The sequence below is a fragment of the Leptodactylus fuscus genome, chromosome 1 (assembly GCF_031893055.1).
Source record: "Leptodactylus fuscus isolate aLepFus1 chromosome 1, aLepFus1.hap2, whole genome shotgun sequence".
Taxonomy (NCBI): domain Eukaryota; kingdom Metazoa; phylum Chordata; class Amphibia; order Anura; family Leptodactylidae; genus Leptodactylus; species Leptodactylus fuscus.
Genome location: NC_134265.1, coordinates 121,965,134 through 121,981,537, shown reverse-complemented (window position 1 = coordinate 121,981,537; position 16,404 = coordinate 121,965,134). Strand labels below are relative to the sequence as shown.

The 16,404-nt window shown below is 41.4% G+C and overlaps 1 protein-coding gene across 2 annotated transcripts in view; it reads left to right on the top strand.

Moving 5' to 3' along the window:
• FAM222A (family with sequence similarity 222 member A) overlaps positions 1–16,404 on the top strand; it is a 78,784-nt gene that overhangs the window by 41,880 nt on the left and 20,500 nt on the right. The gene's annotated exons all lie outside the window — the stretch shown is intronic.

Sequence of the window (16,404 nt, the reverse complement as noted above, 5' to 3'; positions counted from 1 at the left end):
ATGTAATCTGTGTGAACATGACTTCATGAACTTTGCTGAAAAATACATTTTTAATTCTAATTGGACAGAAGGGAGTGTTCTACATATGTCATAGGTATATGTAAAGAATGCAAACCGAATATTAGCAACAACAAAATGGTGTCTTAACTTGCATTCAGTCCATATACGGTCATTTTTGTTTTGTTTTCACAGTTAGTACTCAATAGGTTAAGCTGCCGAAATGCAGCACTGAGGATTTCAGCTGAAACGGTCTTCCATATCCAGTGGCACCCGCTCAGAGATATGACAGGGTCTGATAAGGCCCTTTTCACTTATTTGAATAGGCCTCTATTTTAATACAGCTTCCTTTGTCTAAATTCTGGGTGATTTCGCTCCTTATCCTACTCTCTTTATTATGTGTTCCTTTTAACTCCTGCCGTGCCATATAGGGTATACACTGCTGATATAGCGTGCTTACATATGTTAATAATGCCTTTTTATAGCGAAGTGCCCTGCTAGTTAATGAATCTATATTGCTTCACTCCCATGCTCCTTGCATTTCTTGGGTAAATCATTGCCCTGATTTAGGGACCAGTTTCTGTGGCATGAAAATAAGAGTTTGGGTCAAGCTGGGTTTATAATGCAGATTAACTCCCGACTAAAGAGGCTTGAGTGTAATGTCTATTCCTCACGTGTCTGAGCATTACAGAACATCTATTACCAGCCAGCGACAGGCATCTACTAATGAAGGTTAAACTGTTTGAAATAAGTACCTATGATATTATTTGGCTTCCTGTAATCATAGCACATGTAACTTTGCCATAAATCAGGCCAAGGAGAAAGAAATACATTAAATATTAACGTGTGATGGTAATGGAAGGCGCACAGGAATGGCTTTATTTCGTGCAACAAAGTAGCAGCAATGGGGTTGTGACATATAACTAACCACTTAGCCATTGCTGACATTTTGTCCCTTTTTCAATTGCTATATTGGAATTAAAATCTTAAGGCATCTGTATATCTAGTTTCACCAAGTTAATGCATACAGAAAATGGGATAAGACATCAAAATACTATTCTCTTATTTAGTTTTAATTTGCAACAATCATTAGCTTTTGTTGTATTTTTTTTTTTTTAACATAACGCTCCTACTATATTGAGAAAACCTGAGGAACTTTAAATAGGCTAGCGATTTATGGTGTATCTTCATGCTGTGGTTTTGATACCAATTTTGATCAAACAATGTCCCTTTTTGTGCACATGTCATCTTCTAAAAACTGATGTGGGCAGGGTCAGGATGGGTACATATTGGCAGGACTTCACAGTCCTATGTAATTGAGAGGAATTGTGCTGGAAAACTAACATTTCTTGTTGAGAGGCCTACGCCTTTTAATCTGTGGCCTGCTGATCTCCGATATGCCACAATTAAGACTGGCATATGAAATGTCAGTCTCATTGCTTGTGCTCCTTTATCTTTCTATGAAGTCTGACTCTGTTAGAAGCTTGCGCCATAGCTATTTAGAAGCTCCATAGCTGTTGCCCCTCTAGCATCCCTCGTAGTATTAGACAAGTTTCTGATTTACAACTCTTGGAAGATAATCAATTTCTTCTGCAGAATCCTCAAATGTGAAGGTGCTCTTAGTAGGACACCTGTGGACCAATTATGGTGGAGAAAACAATGTTATAGTTGGCGATAACAAGTTCCAGGAAAACTCAGAGAAGGTTTGGGGTATTTTTTTTCTTATTTGTAGAACCCCACTATATACTGTAGAATATTACCGTATTTTCCGGACTATAAGGCGCACATAAAAAAACTACGATTTCCTCAGAAATCGTAAGTGCGGCTTATAGTCCGGTGCGCCTTATATATGGATGGAAGCGGCGGCAAAGTCTGCGTGCCGCTTCCATACATACATAAAAGGCACCGTAAGGGTGCATTCACACTACGGAATGCCGGCATGTATCACAGCCGTACACGCCGGCGTTACAGCAGGGCTGCCGGACACTTCCTATTCATTTCTATGGGAGCCGGCATGCGAGCGCTCCCCATAGAAATGAATGGACAGACACTTCCCATTCATTTCTATGGGAGCCGGCATGCGAGCGCTCCCCATAGAAATGAATGGAAAAAAGCAGTCCATTCATTTCTATGGGGAGCGCTCGCATGCCGGCTCCCATAGAAATGAATGGGAAGTGTCCGGCAGCCCTGCTGTCACGCCGGCGTGAAACAGAACCCTGAAACAGAACGTGAAACTTACCGAGCGCTGCAGAGCGGGCGGGCAGGCATTCAGCCCTCCTCTTCCTCCGATGTCCTGACCACTTCCTCCGGCGCTCGCGAACTGATAATGGCCTGGGCGCATGCGCAATATCATAATGCTTCTACTACTGCTACTGCGCATGCGCCCAGGCCATTATCAGTTAGCGAGCGCCGGAGGAGGAGGACGAAACATCGGAGGAAGAGGAGGCCTGAATGCCCGCCCACCCTGCACCGCTCGGTAAGTTTCACATTCTGTTTCAGGGTTTTATTTTAAAACGGGGGGGGTAGTTTAAATGTAACTTTTACGGTTGGGCTCTATCAGCATGATTTTGCTGACAGAGCCCCTCCTCGCCTGCCGAGCGCTTCCAATAGAAGCGGCTGGCACGTGGGGGGTTAAGCGGCCGCTGGCAAAGTCTGCCTGCCGCCGCTTTCAATAACATATAATGCGCACCGGACTGCTCCTTATAGTCCGGTGCGCCTTATATATGAACCGAGACGGACTATAAGGCGCTCATGGGCAATGCGCCTTATAGTCCAGTGCGCCTTATAGTCCGTAAAATACGGTAGTCACTGTGTACCAACCCATTGGAGTAGGACACTCTTTAGCCCTCTGTCAGGTGAATGGGCGCATATGCCGAACATGCTCACAGTAAAAGATTTGAAAAAAGCCTAAAATAATGGGAAGACAGGCCCAATATACAATCCAAAGGGTGACGGCAGTGGCTTACCTGCATCAATTTCCCTAAGTACTCTCTTGCAAAGGCCATCCCATTATGTTCACTTTTTTCCATAATAGAATTCAGGGAAAATCCATTGATTCTCTGCAATAAACAACCAGCAGCTGACACGTCCCATGTGGACATACCCTAAAGCATAATCCTTGTCAATATGTTGTACATGAGTATATGTATTGTACATATTCTCTACTCCAGACACTCCACTGAGTTAGAGGGAGAACCACTAACAACCAGCAGCTCTTGGTTCTGACATGCAGTCCTACATTTCCATAAAATAGTGCTTTCCTTGTGCTCCATGGCACGTCCATCATTGCAGATCTCGTGTTCCTTGGCAAATGCTAAATAAATCTTTTGTTTTTGTTCTAATCTAAATCTGAAGCACTGATCAACCAGTTTTCACTTCTAAGTATGTGGTCGGGCAAGTTTAACCCCTCATCCACTACAAGAACAAACCACGCAATGCAGAGTAATAAAGTACCTAGCCGGCATATCTTCTCTGATTCACGCGGCTGAGTGCACGGCAGGAGCCGTATTTAAATTATATATAAATCATCATCTGCAAATCCGTGCGGCCAAATTCATTCCTGTATTGCTCTGTTCAACGGAGAGGAGCGGCTTCTGTTTAATTAAATGTCACTTATGTACTGTATGCCTTTATTCCTCCACTGAGCTGGTCAGGCATCTGTATATTGATGAATCAGGGAGCATCTGAAATCCAATATATCTTAAAGATATAAAATAGAATTGTAGCCATTGGAGAATGTTCTGTATCCCATCATTGATTTTCTACGCTCCCACAAACTTGTCTCTTGTAGTATAATTGGTTCTGAATATGTGCCTAATTTAGTGGCTCCGTTCCATGAATTGCATAGAAACAAATCACAAGTTTTGGCCAAGGCTATAAAATATGGTTTTGGTATGTATTACGGAAAGCAGCTTTCCGCTGTGTGATTGCACAGTGACAGGGAGAATCAGTATCAAATGTAAAAGGTGAAACAGTGTTTGTGAAACAAACAAGTATTTTTTCCCACTTAACCATTTCTTTCCCCATTGACACAGCAGCAAAGTCAGCATTACAGAACCAGGGAAAGGAGCAGCGCTTCTGTCAGACAGAGAAAAAGAATTCTCGCATTAAATGGATTGGAAGGGCCCTGCGGCTCGCCGGAGGCAGGTTTAAACCCCCCTCTGTACTGTCATTTAAGAGACAGATCTGCAAATATTCTCTCTATTAATATTTCATTTGTCTCTTAAAGACACAAGCCTGTGTTGGAGAATGTAATTTAAAAGAAAGCGTTTAGCATACATGCCATCAGTTAACCAGTTCTGTACAGACAGGGGAAGGTGGGACATAGCAATGGATTGAAAATACATCATTTGATTATTTTATTAGAATGGATTACTTTCACACACCAGGTAAACACTTGGTAAATTGATGTCACAGCTGAAAAGCGAGGATTTGGCACCCGCATTGAGTGCACCTGAAAAGTTTATTTTTGTTCTGCAGAACATAAGGTCGCTAAAGGTCAAGGGTTGTGCATGAAAAAGGACCAGTTGAAAACTGCATAGGAAAGGCTAAAAATTAACAGTTTGGTAAAGGCTGCCAAGATATTTAAAGAGACACCAATGCATTCATCTATTTTAAGAGATTTTAATGTGTGCTGGAATATAATGTATTGTTCTGTGTTATCAGCTGCTCCAGCCTGGGATACTTGTAGTGTTCTTCAGAGGTCCAGAAAAATGTTTGTCCACATGATCACTGCTTTATCACCTAAATCTCCAGGTCTCATATTATCGTACTGAAACATGTATGTGCATATATTAACAGCTTTCCATTTATTAGCTGTGGGTTGTGCATACTGCCTGAGAGCCCTGTGTATAATGTATATGCAGAGAAAAGCTTCTAGGTAAAGAATATGCAAATAATTCCTCTTTGATGGAATAGAAGGTGGCTCCCTCTAGATTAATGGTTGATTTTCCTGAAAACCTATTGTCATGATCTGAAACTAAAGCCAAACCTGTGTATGCCCTCTAAACGTAAAAGAAACCCATCTGCAGACCACTGTTTGGGTGTTATTTCCTATCATCAGCACCAAGCAAGTTAGCTAAGTGCTTAGTCATAGATCTGGGTTAGAGGGGTACTGTCTCCTCAAGGAGATTGCCTTTTCATGTCACATTGAGGTATTCAGGGTCTTGTAGACCATACATGCCATGCTAAAGAAAATATCCCGATACTATACGTTAAAGGGGCTCTATCAGCAAAATCCTGGTCCACGTATGCGTGAATGGCCTTTAAGAAGGCTATTCAGGCATTGATAAAGTTATATTAAACTTACCCCTCCCTTCCTGTTTTAAAGTAAAACCCTAAGATGGAAAATGTTCATCTTACCGAACGTGCACGGCCATTTTTTATCAGTGTCAGTTCGCGAGTCAGATGGGACCTGAGGACATCACTGGAAGAGGAGGCGTGGCTGAAGTCGGACCCTGAATGCCCGGCCCCCATGCACGTTCAGTAAGATGAACATATTCTGTTTTAAGGTTTTATTTTAAAATGGGGGGGTAGTTTAATATAACTTTTGCAGTGCCTGAATAGCCTTTTTAAAGGCTATTCACGCATATGTGGGGCTCATCAGCATGATTTTGCTGATAGAGCCCCTTTAAACATATCTATAAGGTGTCTAAGTCTGTTCACCACAGTACCTTTTTCAACTATATTGATTCCATTATATTGGATTGAATATTAGACCATACTTTTCTGTACAGCAGGTCACTGCAAATGACACTCACTGGGCTTCATATACCACTTCAGACATATACTGCAGCATAGGCGTAGAGCGTGTATCTTCGACTGAAGGCCAAAACACTGTATGCAGAAAGTGTTTGTATCAGCACTAAAAATAGCTTTCTGCTAATATAGCACAGATATTTTACGACCAATTGACAGTCTACCTGTCTACAACAAATATATAGAATATGATAAAACTTGGTTCAATACTTATCATACATGCTTAATTCACTTTATGGACTCCATAAGGTGGATGCAACAGATATAAATAGATACCGTGTCCCTGTGTGCCTTTCATGCGTACAAGAACTTTGTTATGTAAGGGGTTAATAAAGCTTATAACCAGTCAGTTGAGCTGCTCGCTTAGGATTTGTGTTGGCCTCTAGGACTATAACACGATATGACAAGCTGTGCTGTTGCACCAGTCAGGGCTAATAACGTGTCTTGCCTCGTTTGTGCTGAGCAGACGTATGCAAAATGATGTGTACACAGTCTGCTGCCTGGACCAGTTTAAAGGTGCAGCTCCCATCATGGAAAGAACGTCATATGCACCTTCCAAATTTAGTCTAATGCTTAAAAATAGACTACAGGAATACAGGTATTTATGTATTAAATAACTCCCTTTATATTAAACGATACTATATATTCTACATACTACATGTTAAACAGACATAATCTTATGTGGTAGCAACTCAAAATTAAAGGGGTCCTTTAGGGTAGTTGTTTTTGTGTCTTTTTTAATACAGATACATTTAAAGGGATTTTTCAGCTAAAAACATTTGTGGCAGTTCTATAGGATATGTCTTAAATGACTGATAGCAGTGGGTGCCACCTCTGGGACATGCATCGGCTGTGAACTTGCTGGGAAGACATTCAGCCATGGTCGTTCTGTACAGAAACTGCATAGCTCAAAGCTACGTTGTTTCTGGAACTTGCATAGCGTTACAGAAACCATGGCATAAATGTATGCCATCTGAAAACTCTCTTAAGGGTTCGTTCACGCGGGGCAAGAGGGGGCAGATTCTGACGCCGAATCCACCTCAGAATCTGTCCCCTCACAATGGAGGTCTATGTAGACCGCTAGATTTCTTTTTTTTGTATATTATGGTTCAGGGAAAAAAGAAATGAGCTGCCCTTTCTTCAGGCGGACGCCATGGCTGATTCAGCTCCGGCATCCACCTCGCAGCAGCACCCTCTGGACTAGGTGCATTCATTTGAGCCTACTCCGAAGCAGGAATCTGCGACTGTCGGAAGCCACGACAGTCGTGGCAGGCACATTTTGGTCCAAATCTGATGTGGCTTCCCGCATCAGAATCAGGTCCAAAATGTGTGGGGATTGATCCCCGTGTGAACTAGCTCTTAAATTAGAAAACTGCTTGGTCATACTTTCTGGCCTAGAAGCAGACTTATGCTAGGATGGCTTGCTTCTAGAACAAGCTATGAAGTGCTACTGTACAACAAATATGTTTCAATGGCTGCCATGGGTAGTTTTTGGACCCTATATAAATAAATGGTCAGGATCTCTCGGACTGCAGACTTCCATTATGGATCCTACTGCTTACTAGGGATCAGTAATTGAATGGTTTTACCAGCATAAAATTGATGTCATCCTCTCTTCACACACAGTGGCCTATATATTTCTGGGTCCATTACTACAAAACTACTGGGCCCCCGTAGAATGTGGTATCATAAGCTTGGTTTGGTGTTGTGGAATTTCACAAGAGTATATGCACATGAGACATGTACATTGGCGCAATTGGAGTTGGAAAATCTGTAGGGTTACATTTAACAGCAAAGTGAATAGGCGATAACAAATCCGATCCAGATGCTGTGGAAATATGTGCGGTGTGTCGATTTATTGAAATTCCAATTGTGAAATCTGCAGAAGTTATGATAGGTGACTATTGCAGGCTGATGTTTCAAAGTGGGCCTTCCTCCATTTTTGTTTTTATGACAGGAGTACAGCCTATACTGCCATAAGGTTGCCCTGGGCCTAAGCACTGACAAATGGTTTATATGGTAAATACTACCGTATATACTGAGCACAATATCTATTTTATTTTTTTTATTTTTTTTTTTAATACAAAACCGAAGTATCATTTTAAGGCTGCTTGGTTGAGTGAATGGCCTCCACATTTTATAGACAGTCAGATTTTCTATTACAGTGACACATAAAACTATGGAGGTGGATCATTATTCCAACATTGTGGTTCCCATCAGTTAATACGGCTCAATAACAGACTGTTATTTATTAGAGATGAGCGAACAGTGTTCTATCGAACACATGTTCGATCGGATATCAGGGTGTTCGCCATGATCGAATCGAACACAGCGTGGTAAAGTGTGCCAAAATTCGATTCCCCTCCCACCTTCCCTGGCGCCTTTTTTGCACCAATAACAGCGCAGGGGAGGTGGGACAGGAACTACGACACTGGGGGCATTGAAAAAAATTGGAAAAAGTCATTGGCTGCCGAAATCAGGTGACCTCCATTTTAGACGAATAGTGGATTTCAAATCCGGGTCATATGAGAATGTGAACTTTGTGACTATGAGACAGGGATAGCTGTACAGGCAGGGATAGCTAGGGATAACCTTTATTTAGGGGGGAATGTTATTAAAAATAACTTTTTGGGGCTCTATCGGGTGTGTAATTGTGATTTTTGTGAGATAAACTTTTTCCCATAGGGATGCATTGGCCAGCGCTGATTGGCCGAATTCCGTACTCTGGCCAATCAGTGCTGGCCAATGCATTCTATTAGCTTGATGAAGCAGAGTGTGCACAAGGGTTCAAGCGCACCCTCGGCTCTGATGTAGCAGAGCTGAGGCTGCACAAGGGTTCAAGCGCACCCTCGGCTCTGATGTAGGAGAGCCGAGGGTGCACTTGAACCCTTGTGCACCCTCGGCTCTGCTACATCAGAGCCGAGGGTGCGCTTGAACCCTTGTGCACACTCTGCTTCATCAAGCTAATAGAATGCATTGGCCAGCGCTGATTGGCCAATGCATTCTATTAGCCCGATGAAGTAGAGCTGAATGTGTGTGCTAAGCACACACATTCAGCTCTACTTCATCGGGCTAATAGAATGCATTGGCCAGCGCTGATTGGCCAGAGTACGGAATTCGGCCAATCAGCGCTGGCTCTGCTGGAGGAGGCGGAGTCTAAGATCGCTCCACACCAGTCTCCATTCAGGTCCGACCTTAGACTCCGCCTCCTCCAGCAGAGCCAGCGCTGATTGGCCGAATTCCGTACTCTGGCCAATCAGCACTGGCTAATGCATTGTATTGGCGTGATGAAGCAGTGCTGAATGTGTGTGCTTAGCACACACATTCAGCTCTACTTCATCGGGCTAATAGAATGCATTGGCCAATCAGCGCTGGCCAATGCATTCTATTAGCGTGAACTGAGTTTGCACAGGGGTTCTAGTGCACCCTCGGCTCTGCTACATCAGATTGCTACATCTGATGTAGCAGTGCCGAGTGTGCATCAGATGTGTAGTTGAGCAAAACTGACTCAGCACTGCTAAGTCTCTGCATTCGCATAGGAATGCATTGGCCAGCCTTCGGCCAATCAGCGCTGGCTCTGCCGGAGGAGGCGGAGTCTAAGGTCGGACCTGAATGGAGACTGGTGTGGAGCGATCTTAGACTCCGCCTCCTCCAGCAGAGCCAGCGCTGATTGGTCGAGTTCCGTACTCTGGCCAATCAGCACTGGCCAATGCATTTCTATGGGGAAAAGTTAGCTTGCGAAAATCGCAAACTGACAGGGATTTCCATGAAATAAAGTGACTTTTATGCCCCCAGACATGCTTCCCCTGCTGTCCCAGTGTCATTCCAGGGTGTTGGTATCATTTCCTGGGGTGTCATAGTGGACTTGGTGACCCTCCAGACACGAATTTGGGTTTCCCCCTTAACGAGTTTATGTTCCCCATAGACTATAATGGGGTTCGAAACCCATTCGAACACTCGAACAGTGAGCGGCTGTTCGAATCGAATTTCGAACCTCGAACATTTTAGTGTTCGCTCATCTCTATTATTTATTGGTGTGCTGATCTCTGATGCTCAGGACCTGGTCTTCTTTCTGAGGTAAAAGTGCTTGCTGGAGTCTTCAATGAGAGTCCCCTCAGCCGTCACAGAGAGCCTTGTCAGAAGCCATTATGCAGAGCAGAAGTTCCTGAATTTTGTGTGTGTGAATATTTACTGCTCCCTTCACCGCTTTATTTAATTTCCACTGTGATCTGTAATACGCAGGGTCACTGTGACTTTCATGTCCCTGTTACCTCGTGTATCTGGTGCGCAGCCTTTATTCTCTTTCCCCGACACAATTAATATGGTTTTACATCTGACTAACCTTTTTAAGCAGAAAAACATCTGCAAAGATAAAGTTTCAAGAAGACGTTAATAGAGGAGTCAGGCGCAATGGGTTTTTCTTTTATCAAAAATGCTTCAGGTAAAAATTTGGAAATCTATATGTAAATGTTTCCAGAATGGGCTCAGCGGAGCAGATCATTTCTGTGCGCACCAGACTTTCCGTTTTGCTGAACCAGAAAGTTCTTTTGTGAAGGCAAACAGCAGGCGGCTATTCCATAAGGTCAAACAGGCGCTTGGCTGGTTAAGAAAGATCACAGCTACACGTAAAGGCAAATATCTTCAATTCTATTCCTTTCTATACATCAATATTTGCAGATGCTTGAAACAGAATTTCAGAGGCTTAGGTGTACGTTTTATCTCAAGTGTATGTTTGATTATTGTGGATCTATACACTATATATATATATATGTGTGTGTATGTATGTATATATATATATATATATATATATATATATATATATATATATATAGTGAATATGGACCACTCCAGGCCTAAAGATGTCAGGCATGGTAATATCATTATCAGATGGAGGAAACTGGTATAGTTATATTGGTTTGTGCCTAAACTAACCTGGTAAGAGAACCACTTTAAGATGCCCACATTACTAGTCAGTCTATAGAAACACAACTGATGCCACATGCAATATCACACAAAATCTTGCCCTGCAAAGGCCCAAAAACTGCTGAATATCCTCCTTTTTTTAGTTTTTTGTTTTTTTGGCTGTGGTAGGACTTCCTGATGTGCTGTTCCATCTTTGGCGACCTGTAAAGAAAATTGCACCTCACAATATATGAACGTGGGTGACATGTTACTGTGTAGGCTATACAGGCTCATACATCAGAGGTTATACATTAGCTAATCCTTCCAATATTATTAATCCTACAAATTCCTATTAAATTTGTAATACTGCAGGGCATATTTGGTAATATACAACTAAACCTACATTTGTGTCCCATGCATATTTCATAATCCAATAAATCCAATAAATAAGTCCAACCGTGCAAAATAAATCAACATATATTAATTTCTTCATAAAACGGGCAAAAATTCAATTAAAAACAACTATAATCTATAGAAAGATAGGAAGTTCGTGGCTGACAACCCCCAGGGGCCAATAAATACACAGTAAATATAAAATACATGCAAAGTAATTCATATATCCTCCTACACTTCTGATGTAAAGTGTGTGACTAGATCCAGTTTCTCATCTCTATGGGTTTGCAACCTCTTAATGTAAGCCATGTTTATAGTCACTGGAAATTGTGAGTATGTAGTAGTAAGTTACAATACTTACTACAGGCAGGCTTTATTAATATAATACCATATTATTGTAGGACGCTGCTAACCCAAGTTCTTTCTATCCAGTGATAAATCAGGATCAACATTTCAAGTCATGTTATGCCGAAGCCCTTTCTGTAGAGATGTGAACATGCCCTTATTTTTTTCACAGGTGCAATCCCCACAAGTGCTGTGCATGCGGCCTATTAACGTTTTGGTAGAAGTCCAGGAGGGTGTATTTATTCTCTTTTAAGTATTTTTATCACACTACAAGGCTCAATTGAGATTTTTATTTAATTAAAATTTTGCAAATGTCACAAAGCTAATTAGTGTCGCATTAATTGAGATTTGGGTATTCAGCCAAGGACAGCCATTACACAATGAAGGACAATGCAAACACTGTGTGGTGAAGTCACCAGAAAAGTCACCTGTTCTGCTTCTATAAGAGTCTTTAATAATGAAGCAGAAGAAATTGTGAAAATCTAGGGGACAACACCTGGGGCCAATATAAAGTAGAATATTTAAAAAAGAAAAAAAAAAAGACAATTTTATGGGTTTTTTTTTTTTTAAATATAACTTCATGAGTGTATTATTCCTGGGGTAGCTGGTATTTAATGCATCAAAGGCTTCTATAAAATGTGCCTTGTCTGCTGCAAAATTAATAGGACAAGAAAAGGAGTTTGTTTTCCCAGCGCTGTTGTCCAAAATGGTAAGTCTGTAGTTGTACTGAGAGCAGTTCCATTAGTAGAAGTAAATTAGAATATTATATACTCAGTTTCCCTATATACAGTGTATGTTAAAGGTGAACCCAGTGCATAACTAGGAATGGTGGCCCCAAGGCGGACATTTGACATGAGTTACTCAATCAGGTAACTGCCTATTAGAAAAAAAAATGAAATAAAGGGCCCACTGGGCCCCCTAATGTCCCAGTCTTTGTGGCAGCCGCTACCACTGATAATCCTGGTAGATACGCCATTGGGTGAACCAATACATCTGATTTTCAGCAAACTGTTTCCTTGTGAGGGAAAAGGCTATAGATGCTTAGTAAAGATCACTCCATGTAGTGAGACTTACCTAGTCTATAAGACTTTACCTTCATTCAGTGCATATACTGGCCTGACCTTCATGTTAAAACTCAGGGACTCCAATGTGTTTCTGCTGGAGTTTTGTTTTTTGGGGTGTTAGTTTGCTGTTTCGCTATGTCGGATCTTAGTCTTAAAGTGGACAAAGAGAAAGCATGTCCGTGTTTTGATGGGCATGTAAAATGGTCTGTTTAAAAATGGACATGTGAATAGGCCTATTCACTATTATTTATAAGACATCCGTGTGCCAATTGTCCTACTGAAGCTTTAGAGTCTATTATATGGTGTTGTGATTTAATATCCCTCTATATTACCTTTGTAAAGCGATCACTTTGTTTGCTTGCTTTGGACTTGATGCTACCGGAAATAAGACTTAACATTTACTCACGTTAATCTGTTTATGTCGTTATAATTATAAAGAAAAGTTACACAATTCAATTTGCACAGACATGGAATGGTAAGGTAAAGGTCAAGTCACAGCACAGTATGACCTCTATGGATCTTGTTTCTTTAATTGACGCTGGTGGGGTTTGTTTGTTTTTTTTTTTTTTGGTTTTTTTTATATAATTTAACTGGTTTGTTAGAAAACAGCAGGGTTGTGTGTTACACTTCCTAACTAGAGATGAGCGAACAGTGTTCTATCGAACTCATGTTCGATCGGATATTAGGCTGTTCGGCATGTTCGAATCGAATCGAACACCGCGTGGTAAAGTGCGCCATTACTCGATTCCCCTCCCACCTTCCCTGGCGCCTTTTTTGCTCCAATAACAGCGCAGGGTAGGTGGGACAGGAACTACGACACCGGTGACGTTGAAAAAAGTAGGCAAAACCCATTGGCTGCCGAAAACATGTGACCTCTAATTTAAAAGAACAGCGCCGCCCAGCTTCGCGTCATTCTGAGCTTGCAATTCACCGAGGACGGAGGTTTCCGTCCAGCTAGCTAGGGCTTAGATTCTGGGTAGGCAGGGACAGGCTAGGATAGGAAGGAGAAGACAACCAACAGCTCTTGTAAGAGCTAAATTCCAGGGAGAAGCTTGTCAGTGTAACGTGGCACTGACGGGCTCAATCGCCGCAACCCAGCTTTCCCAGGATCCTGAATGGAATACACTGTCAGTGTATTCCCGTATACCCGATATATACCCCGATACCCGTTCCAACGGTGTGCCCCCCCACCTTCACCCCAGAAATACCCTGCAAGTCCCCTAGCAATAGAATTGGGGCTATATACACCCACAATTTTTACTACTGGTATACAGTGCCATTGTCTGACTGGGAATTCAAAGAATATATTGGGAATACAAATACCCTCATTTCTTGCTACTGCCATATAGTGCCAGTTTCTGACTGGTAATTCAAAGAATATATTGGGGTTACGTGCACCCACAATTTTTACTACTGGTATACAGTGCCATTGTCTGACTGGGAATTCAAAGAGTATATTGGGAATACAAATACCCTCATTTCTTGCTACTGCCATATAGTGCCAGTTTCTGACTGGGAATTCAAAGAATATATTGGGGTTACGTGCACCCACAATTTTTACTACTGGTATACAGTGCCATTGTCTGACTGGGAATTCAAAGAATATATTGGGGTTATAAATACCCTCATTTCTTGCTACTGCCATATAGTGCCAGTTTCTGACTGGTAATTCAAAGAATATATTGGGGTTACGTGCACCCACAATTTTTACTACTGGTATACAGTGCCATTGTCTGACTGGGAATTCAAAGAATATATTGGGAATACAAATACCCTCATTTCTTGCTACTGCCATATAGTGCCAGTTTCTGACTGGGAATTCAAAGAATATATTGGGGTTACGTGCACCCACAATTTTTACTACTGGTATACAGTGCCATTGTCTGACTGGGAATTCAAAGAATATATTGGGGTTATAAATACCCTCATTTCTTGCTACTGCCATATAGTGCCAGTTTCTGACTGGTAATTCAAAGAATATATTGGGGTTACGTGCACCCACAATTTTTACTACTGGTATACAGTGCCATTGTCTGACTGGGAATTCAAAGAGTATATTGGGAATACAAATACCCTCATTTCTTGCTACTGCCATATAGTGCCAGTTTCTGACTGGGAATTCAAAGAATATATTGGGGTTACGTGCACCCACAATTTTTACTACTGGTATACAGTGCCATTGTCTGACTGGGAATTCAAAGAATATATTGGGGTTATAAATACCCTCATTTCTTGCTACTGCCATATAGTGCCAGTTTCTGACTGGTAATTCAAAGAATATATTGGGGTTACGTGCACCCACAATTTTTACTACTGGTATACAGTGCCATTGTCTGACTGGGAATTCAAAGAGTATATTGGGAATACAAATACCCTCATTTCTTGCTACTGCCATATAGTGCCAGTTTCTGACTGGTAATTCAAAGAATATATTGGGGTTACGTGCACCCACAATTTTTACTACTGGTATACAGTGCCATTGTCTGACTGGGAATTCAAAGAATATATTGGGGTTATAAATACCCTCATTTCTTGCTACTGCCATATAGTGCCAGTTTCTGACTGGTAATTCAAAGAATATATTGGGGTTACGTGCACCCACAATTTTTACTACTGGTATACAGTGCCATTGTCTGACTGGGAATTCAAAGAGTATATTGGGAATACAAATACCCTCATTTCTTGCTACTGCCATATAGTGCCAGTGTCTGACTGGGAATTCAAAGAATATATTGGGGTTACGTGCACCCACAATTTTTACTACTGGTATACAGTGCCATTGTCTGACTGGGAATTCAAAGAATATATTGGGGTTATAAATACCCTCATTTCTTGCTACTGCCATATAGTGCCAGTTTCTGACTGGTAATTCAAAGAATATATTGGGGTTACGTGCACCCACAATTTTTACTACTGGTATACAGTGCCATTGTCTGACTGGGAATTCAAAGAGTATATTGGGAATACAAATACCCTCATTTCTTGCTACTGCCATATAGTGCCAGTTTCTGACTGGGAATTCAAAGAATATATTGGGGTTACGTGCACCCACAATTTTTACTACTGGTATACAGTGCCATTGTCTGACTGGGAATTCAAAGAATATATTGGGGTTATAAATACCCTCATTTCTTGCTACTGCCATATAGTGCCAGTTTCTGACTGGTAATTCAAAGAATATATTGGGGTTACGTGCACCCACAATTTTTACTACTGGTATACAGTGCCATTGTCTGACTGGGAATTCAAAGAGTATATTGGGAATACAAATACCCTCATTTCTTGCTACTGCCATATAGTGCCAGTTTCTGACTGGTAATTCAAAGAATATATTGGGGTTACGTGCACCCACAATTTTTACTACTGGTATACAGTGCCATTGTCTGACTGGGAATTCAAAGAATATATTGGGGTTATAAATACCCTCATTTCTTGCTACTGCCATATAGTGCCAGTTTCTGACTGGTAATTCAAAGAATATATTGGGGTTACGTGCACCCACAATTTTTACTACTGGTATACAGTGCCATTGTCTGACTGGGAATTCAAAGAGTATATTGGGAATACAAATACCCTCATTTCTTGCTACTGCCATATAGTGCCAGTGTCTGACTGGGAATTCAAAGAATATATTGGGGTTACGTGCACCCACAATTTTTACTACTGGTATACAGTGCCATTGTCTGACTGGGAATTCAAAGAATATATTGGGGTTATAAATACCCTCATTTCTTGCTACTGCCATATAGTGCCAGTTTCTGACTGGTAATTCAAAGAATATATTGGGGTTACGTGCACCCACAATTTTTACTACTGGTATACAGTGCCATTGTCTGACTGGGAATTCAAAGAATATATTGGGAATACAAATACCCTCATTTCTTGCTACTGCCATATAGTGCCAGTTTCTGACTGGGAATTCAAAGAATATATTGGGGTTACGTGC